Source organism: Quercus lobata, chromosome 11, assembly GCF_001633185.2.
Source record: "Quercus lobata isolate SW786 chromosome 11, ValleyOak3.0 Primary Assembly, whole genome shotgun sequence".
Lineage (NCBI taxonomy): Eukaryota > Viridiplantae > Streptophyta > Magnoliopsida > Fagales > Fagaceae > Quercus > Quercus lobata.
In genome coordinates, this window is record NC_044914.1 from 38502666 (window position 1) to 38511551 (window position 8886).

The following is an 8886-nucleotide window of genomic DNA, read 5'->3' on the forward strand; positions in this document are numbered from 1 at the left end:
CAACAATATGGCTCTCAGGATTCACTCTCCTTTGTTTCAAGGGCTCAACTCAATGTGAGCTTTTTTGATTCTGCATACTTAAAAGCGTTGAGAATTTTTATAGCCCAAGAAATATTCTCTTTCTTTTTTTTTTTTTGAAACCAAGAAATATATTCCCTTTCTGAATGTGGTGCATGTGAGATTAATTGGTAATGGGGAGAGTGTGAATTTTCTTGTCTCTTTTTCACGTGGATTTTTTTTTTTCCTTTCTATTTTTATACGTAGAAAATAGATTATTATATACAATTCTTAATATGTTTGGAGGGTCTAAGTGGAATTAGGAAATGGGTCTTAACAAACACGTGGTAAATTCATGTTTTTTTTTTTTTTTTTTAGTGCAAATTAAAGTGGGTATCTTTGGGGAAAAAATGTGGTGATTTTTTTTGGGTTTATTTATCATTTTGAATGTTTGGAAATGGATCTCTTGGATAGAATTTTGTTATGTAATTTGATGCATTGATTTTCTTTTTGTTGCTTTTGGTTTTTAAATTTTTTTTTTAAGGTTTTAGATTTTAATAGTAAATATATTGTTGGTCTTTGAGCAATCTTAGTTCACGAAATTTAAAGTGATCACTTTTAAGCCCTTATATGATGTGGCTAAAATAAAAACTATCACATTTTCACTATGTTAGACACATTAAGGACTAAAAACAATCACTTTAAATATGTTACAGACTAAAGCAATCATTTTAGTTTTGAGTAGTGTTGTTAAAAGTGCGCTTAAGCGCAAAGCGCACTAGCCTTGGGGCTTTTTCCCTCCAAAGCGAGGTGCCCTCTTAAAAGCTCACCTTAACTATGCTTTTTAGAGCATTTTTAATTATGCACAAAGTGCTTTTTTGAGCTTTTTGTATTTTTTTTTTTAAATCTTGATTTGATTTTTAGCCATTAGATCTAAATAAGTTTAATATAAGCCATTGATTTAATATATAAAAACTAATAGCATGGTGTGCTACCATACACCTAAACCTACCTCTTTAGATATTTTAGACCTTTTGGACCACAATCGCACAAACAAACACTCAAGTCAAGCAACAAGTTCAAGTTCTAGTTCACAACATGCTTGACCTAGGACAAGGGGGAACAAGGTAGTCTGATTTAGAATGTTGGGGCAAATCTGGTATTACCTTTGTTTTGAGGGTTTAGGGTTAGGTTTTGATGGGGAATAGGCTAGAACATAAAAGGGATAACAAGGTTTCCAAAGGGACAAGGATTAGTAGGGTTTGGGGATGAAACAAAGGAAAACAACCAAGGTTTGGGTGGCTGTTCCTGTTTTGTGAACAGTGATCCGTGAACAGTAAAATTAAAGAAAGAAAATAAATAAATTCTAGGAATCACACCTAAACTTCCTAAGCATCACACTTACGGTTCCTTGACATCACACCTTGAAGAAGGTTGCATCACACAAACCATAAAAGAAAGCTTCATAGCTCTTAAATTCTGAAAACATTCATTAATAATCAACTGAATAGAAAGTACTACAACTCTTTAAATAGAAAACTTATACATAATCCTAATTGAACTAGGATTTCTTAAAACCCTAATAAGACTTGAACTTGGACTCAGGCTTTTACTACTAAACCCAACTATATAACCAAACTTAAAATAAAGCCCAAAAGAAGATCTAATGGATTGTTAGCACAACCTATTCCAGAATATTATGAAATTACAAAACTGACCTTGATACATAAAATCAAATAAAATATAATGAATCGGTCTTCTTATTGCCTCCTGCATCATTCTCCCTTGGTTGGAGAAAATTTAACCTTGAGTTTTGAAGTGTTGAAGTAAAAAGAATTTTGGTTTCTTGAAGTGCATCCTTGACATTGAATAAACACTTTGAATTTGAATTTCCTTTTGTTTCTTTGTTTATGGCAACAATGATGATAATGATATACCCACCAATTCAATTGACCCATTAAACTTTTCAAGAATGATCTTGAAAAGTTGGTGTAGACAATAGAACCCTACTTTTGGCAAGCAACATGAACTTGGGAATAAGATGCTTCGAGTGTTATAGTCTTCACTTCTGCCTTGGAATTTTGATATGCTGCCCTTTCATTTTCAACTACTTCATCAACAGTTTCCATCTCTTTCGAGTCTTGTTGCATTACTTCAAGCTTCCCTTGATCACTTACATTTATCTTCAATTCAGCATCCCCTATGTTGCTCACTAGACAATTTGTACCTCTGACAAAGTCAATAGAGTACTCATGCATAGGATATAAGGGCTTTGATAAATCTTTCAAAGAAAAATCAGTGCAATCTTTGGAAAAGTTTGCTGGAATTTAAGGCAATTCTATAGGCTGGTCAGGTTTTATTTTGGCAGCTTCTGTTGCTACAGTAGAATTTTTAGCTTCTAGATCTTTTCCTTTAATAACTTTTGGCTTTGATACTTTAAATATATCCATCTCAGCTAAGGTCATAGGTTTCAAAACGACCTCCTTCTCACCAACCATTAGAGCATAGGTGTTTTCTTTCCCATTATGTTGGACATTTTGATCAAAGAGCCAAGGTCGACCAAGAAGGATATGTGTAACTTTCATAGGAATTATATCACACATGATAGAATCACTATAAATACCACAAGAAAAAGAAATAAGACATCTATGAGTTACCGGAATAAAAGTGTTGTCTATCCAAGCCACTTTGTATGGTTGAGGATGAGGTTCAACCGGAAGCTTAAGGCGTTCAACCATGGAAGATGACACAACATTCATGCAACTTCCTCCCATCAATAATAAGCTTCTTTGCTTGGTTTCTACAATGAACCAACATCTGAAATTTTGAAATTCGCCGCCCATTCTCTTTCTCTACTTTAGGGGTTGCTAAGATACATCTCACTAAATATAGAAGAGAAGTATCCATTTCATCTTCCTCTAAGTCATCCATTGCAAAATCTCCATAATCAAATTCACGACCTTCATCTTGCTCACAATCACTCAATTTCCCCTTTAACAATCTCCCTAATCGTGTAGACATGAAGCAAAATCCCTGCTCTGATACCAAACTGACGTAGGACAAGGGGGAACAAGGTAATCTGATTTAAAACTGTTGGGGCAGATCTGGTATTACCTCTGTTTTGAGGGTTTAGGATTAGGTTTTGGTGGGGAATAGGCTAGAAAATAAGAGGGATAATAAGGTTTCCAAAGGGACAAGGATTAGTAGGGGTTGGGGATGAAACAAAGGAAAACAACCAAAATAACTGTCATATGTGATGTTGGAACCACATAATGTGAGGATGGAACCGTCAAATGTGAGAAAAAAAAGTAAGGGGACTACTAAATATGAGAAAAGAATTGTCACATGTGATTTTGGAATTGTACAATGTGAGGATGGAACCGTCAAGTATGAGAAAAAAGTAAGGGAACCACCCAATGTGACAAAAGAACTGTCATATGTGATGTTGAAATCACACAATGTGAGAATGAAACCGTCAAATGTGAGAAAAAAAGTAAGGGAACCACCAAATGTGAGAAAAAAACTGTCACATATGATGTTGAAATTGTACAATGTGAGGATGGAACCATTAAATGTGAGAAAAAAAGTAAGAAAACCTTCAAATGTGAGAAAAAAACTATCACATGTAATGTTGAAACTGCACAATGTGAAGATGAAACCATCAAGTGTGAGAAAAAAGTAAGGGAACTACCTAATGTGACAAAAGAACTGTTAGATGTGATGTTGGAACCACACAATATGAGGATGGAACCGTCAAATGTTAGAAAAAAAAAAAAAAAAAGGAAGGGAACCACTAAATGTGAGAAAAAAAGTTGTCACATGTGATGTTGGAATTGCACAATATGAGGATGGAATCGTCAAATGTGAGAAAAAGTAAGGGAACCATCAAATGTGAGAAAATAACTATCACATGTGATGTTGGAACTGTACAATGTGAGGATGGAACCGTCAAATGTGAGAAAAATGTAATGGAACCACCAAATGTGAGAAAAGAACTATCATATGTGATGTTGGAACTACACAATGTTAGGATGGAACCGTCAAATGTGAGAAAAAAGTAACCTATTGTAGCAGGTTACCTACTACTGGATACCGTACCCCCTTTTTTTGGGGGTACCATAGAATTACTCCCTAATTACTAGCTTATATTGTAGTTTAAAATCTCGCACAAAGATATATTTTAACCAATTGAGAAAACATATTAGGTAAAAAAAAAATCTTAAATAATACAGCATTCAATTACTTGCTTATATTGCAGTTTAAAATGAGTCCAAAACTTCTGTCCCACTTTTTCTGCTCCACTTTATACTCCACCAATAAAAACTTACCACGTGTTTACCTAATTAATTAAATATTATCATTATTGACTTATTAATACTACCGTTATTAATTAATAGTAGTATTTAATTAATTAGATGAATACGTGATAAGTTTTTATTGGTGGAGTATAAAGTGGAGCAGGAAAAGTGAGATAGAAGATTTGGACTCGTTTAAAATCTCGCACAAATGCATATCACAGCTGATAGAGAAACATATTAGGTAACAAATCATTAAATGATATAGCACTTATTTACTACCTTTATAAGCAGGTTTTTAAATTCAATAGACTTAATGGACAAGGGTTCACTATAGTGGTTTCATTTAATCCCTAGACCATCAAAAGCACATTTGAGAGTTAAAGTAAGAAAGAGGAGCTATGGAAGAAATTGATGCAAAAAGAGTTATGTTTGTGATTTTGATGCTTTCACTTGTTGTAAGCTGATTACTCTCATTCTTACCCTTCCGATTCAAATCCTGGTCTTCGTGTTTTAAAGTGTAGTGCGCAATGCTTGCTTAGAGTAAAAGTAGTCCCTATTCAATATATGCTTTGTTTTCAATCTTTGCGCAGAATTTCACTGTCGGATGATGTCTATAATTGTACTCAAGATTTTGCACAATCCAAGACCATCGACTTCAAATCTAGTATGAGAATTTCCCTTCCCATATTCCCTACTTCATTTCTCACTTATAATCTTTTTTTAGTTCACAATTATTAGCGAATTATATAAGGTTTTATGGAAAGCATTAGGTCTCACAATTTTTTGTTGCTTGGTGCAAAGTTGATTGCAACTCAAAATTTTCCTTTCAGGTTAAGCATTTCTTTCCTAACCATGCTATTGCATCTACATCAGTCCCAACTTGATTTTCTCATCAGCTTATCCGGGGCAAATAGCTCATCAGTTGACCAGTCTCTTGATTGTCATCAAGACACAGATTGTTCAAAATTGTCCAGGGGGCATGCAATTGCAAAGGAGGCATTGCTTTCTTTCTTTCAGGCAAGTCGTGTTGATTTTGTATTATGCTATAGATATTTTATGCGTTCTTTTTGTTTTTTGGCTGGTGTACCTTTTGATTTTGTTGATCTTAAGTAATGTCCATAATCTTTGCATGAGATATCTTTGTGACTGGTTAGAGAAATTTAATGGAAAGCGTAACAAAACCTCTGCAGAGTACAATTTAATTTGTCATGTAGAACGGATTTATAGCAGAAGAGACGGCAAGCCCCTATAGGAATTCTTGTCTTTGCTCAGTTTTGCATTTTCTTTTTTGTACTATGATGTTGATTTTTTTTATTTTTTTTTAACAAGATAGAATTTCTACTCTAGCCTAATCTAAGTGTATATGTATGTGAAACTCCCTCCTGGAAACTTGAACCCCGACTCTTACCCTCCCACACCCCACAAGTATTTATACTTGTGGAGTGACCCCCGCACCAAGGGTGCGCGGTGGTATGATGTTGCTTTCAATATATATGATTCTTGTCAACTTTGGAACATAAATAAGGTAAAAGTTAATGGACCCTTTAAAGAGTATTGGATTAGGAAATATTTTTTGAAATTTTTTATGAGAAAAGAAAAAAGTAACTGATTTATTTTTATAACTTTTATATTTCTCATAAAAGTAATATTAAAATTTTCCCTAAATAGTCCGTTAACAAATCCCTCGAGGGCACCCAATAACCATACCTTTTAAATAAAACACCAAGGGTGCGCGGTGGTATGATGTTGCTTTCAATATATATGATTCTTGTCAACTTTGGAACATAAATAAGGTAAAAGTTAATGGACCCTTTAAAGGGTATTGGATTAGGAAATATTTTTTGAATTTTTTTATAAGAGAAGAAAAAAGTAACTGATTTATTTTTATAACTTTTATATTTCTCATAAAAGTGATATTAAAATTTTCCCTAAATAGTTCGTTAACAAATCCCCGAGGGCACCCAATAACCATACCTTTTAAATAAAACTAGGACCTGTTATTTTGCTGGATAATACATATTTCAATTCTTTGTTGAATGTGCTTGTTTTCGATGATAGTCAAAATCTAAGTACGGATTGTGTTCAATTTGTTTCAGAAATTTGATATATGGCCTGTTTAGTAAACCATCCGAGAGAGAGAGAGCCACCTGGTTGCGTAAGAAAATAAAATTTTTTGTCTTAATTTTTCTTCTCAACTTGTATCAGATTATGTGGTCTACTGTCCAAAAAATTTTCAGTTTCAATCTAAGCAAAAAGATATGAACATTTTTTGCATTTGAGCTATGTCCTATAATGTTCACCTTGTTTGATATTTACTGAGAAATGCCAAAGACTGTGATTGAGCTTTCAGCATGTTGGCAAGGAAAGTTTGGTCGTCATTGCAATGTTGTTATTTGGACGGTTATCCCTCATTGCTTGATGCAGTGCATTTGGTAGGAGAGAAACAACTAGTGCTTTGAGGATTTAGAAAGGACAATAGGTGATCTTAAACTTTTCTTCTTTAGAACACTGTTTGATTGGATGCCCATTGAAGCCATTCTATTTTTTCAATCTATGATTTGATGGATGTTTGTAACTTATGTAATGTACTTGATTGTTATGATCCCCAGCTGCATACGTTGTGTATAATTTTATGATTTGAATACAATATCTTAAGGGTGTGTTTGTTTGGAGGTAAAATAGGATGAATGGAAAACTTTAGAGAGAAAATGGGAAGGAAAACTTTTTTAAGTGTGTTTGGTTGGGTGAGAAGGAAATAAAATAAATGGTGGGGCCTGGGTGTTTTCTCCCCGGGCTCACAAAAAAGTTTTTCTCCAAAATGGAGAGAAAACTAAAGGGAGAAAATGGGCTACTTAATGGATTAAAATACCTAGGTCCAGTTCCTTTCTCTTTCTCTCTCTTTTTTTTTTTTCTTTTTTTTTTGATTTCTTGGGCTGTGGGTGGGCATGTTGCCTCTTTTTCTTTTTCTTTATCTTTTTCTTTCCTGGACATTGCTTTTTTTTTTTTTCCTAGGCTGTGGGTGTAATAGTTGTTTTGTTTAACTAGACATGATTTTTATTTTTAATAAATTGGGTGGTTGCTTTTTTTTTTGGGTTGTTTGTTACTTTTTTTTTTTTTTTTAATTGGCTATCATTTTTTAATAAGGGTGTATGAGTAAATTTATACAAACTTACTTTTCCATCCCTCCACTTTCACACTCCCAACTAAATAAAAATGAGAGAAATCAAAATCTTTTCTATCTTCCCACTTTTTCATTCTCCACTGTTTTCTATCCTCCAACTAAATGAACCCTAAATAAAATGGGTAAGAAAAAATGTATAAACAATCAAATTAATATTGCAGAAACAATAACAATATGATAACATTTATTTCTTTTATCATATTTACAACGTAATTAAAATTAAATAATTTAATTGGAGTTCCCTCAACTTAATATGATTGATATGTTTCTCTTTTAGATATTAATTCTAAAATAAAATGGTATTTAGATGCTAGTGACTAAAAAAGTAAAAAGGTAATATGCAATTACTTTTTTATTTAATAAATATATTATATGTATATTTTTTTTTACTAATCAAGTCTCCATGAGGAACTTTCTCAAAAAAAAAAAAAAGTCTTCATGAGGAAGCTTTACACACATATACACTTAGATTATGTTAGAGTATAATTTTTTTTTTTTTTAAGACCAATATATATATATATATATATAATCTTCAATTTTTTCTCATTTATTTTCTCACACAGGAGAAATGGTTGCCATGCATTTAGTACCCAATTCCCATGCCAATCTACCTTGAGAACCCTCATCTCAAAAAAGAAAAACTTATTACAATCCTCTCTTTCTCAATTCATCTCTCTCTCTCTCTCTCTTCTCTTCTCTTCTCTTCTATACTCTCATTCTCAATCTCATAGTCCTCCTCTCTTTCAAATTTAAACCACAGGTGGGTAAGTTGTAATTTGCCTAACTTTGAATTTGAACTTTGATAATAAGAATGGTCAAGTTCAGCCATGCTTCTATACTAGGTTGGTTTGAATTATTTTCTATATTTGAATGATTTTATGGGTTTTAGATTTTCAATACCCAAAAATTCAATGAAATTTTATTAATTATGTAGGGTCAATTTGAATGATTTTATGCATTTTCTGGGTTTGCAAGAGTGAGTTTTTTGGGGGGTTTTTCTTTTGGGTTTGATGGCAGGTTCAAATTCTGAGCTTGATTAATTGTTGGCAATCAAGTTGTTGATTGTGTTTAAAATTTTCTAAGGTTGATCTTGAATGGTTGGGTAATGGGTATGTCTTGATTTGGTTGCTAAGAAAATGCCAAAAAAGAAAAGCCAAAAATGTTCTTCCCTCAAGGAAGAACATGAACCTAGAACATGAATGTTCTTCTAAAAAATTTAATGAAAAGCAACCAAAAAAGAAATGTTAATTTAATTATATTGATTTTTTTTTATTTAATTGTTTCACTTTAAATTGTTTGATGTGAACTTTTTTAATTTAGAAAATGCTGACGTGACATTTAAAAAATGTCAAATAAACTTAAAAAAACACTAAAATGAGAAAGGTTATATTCATAACATTTTTATAACAA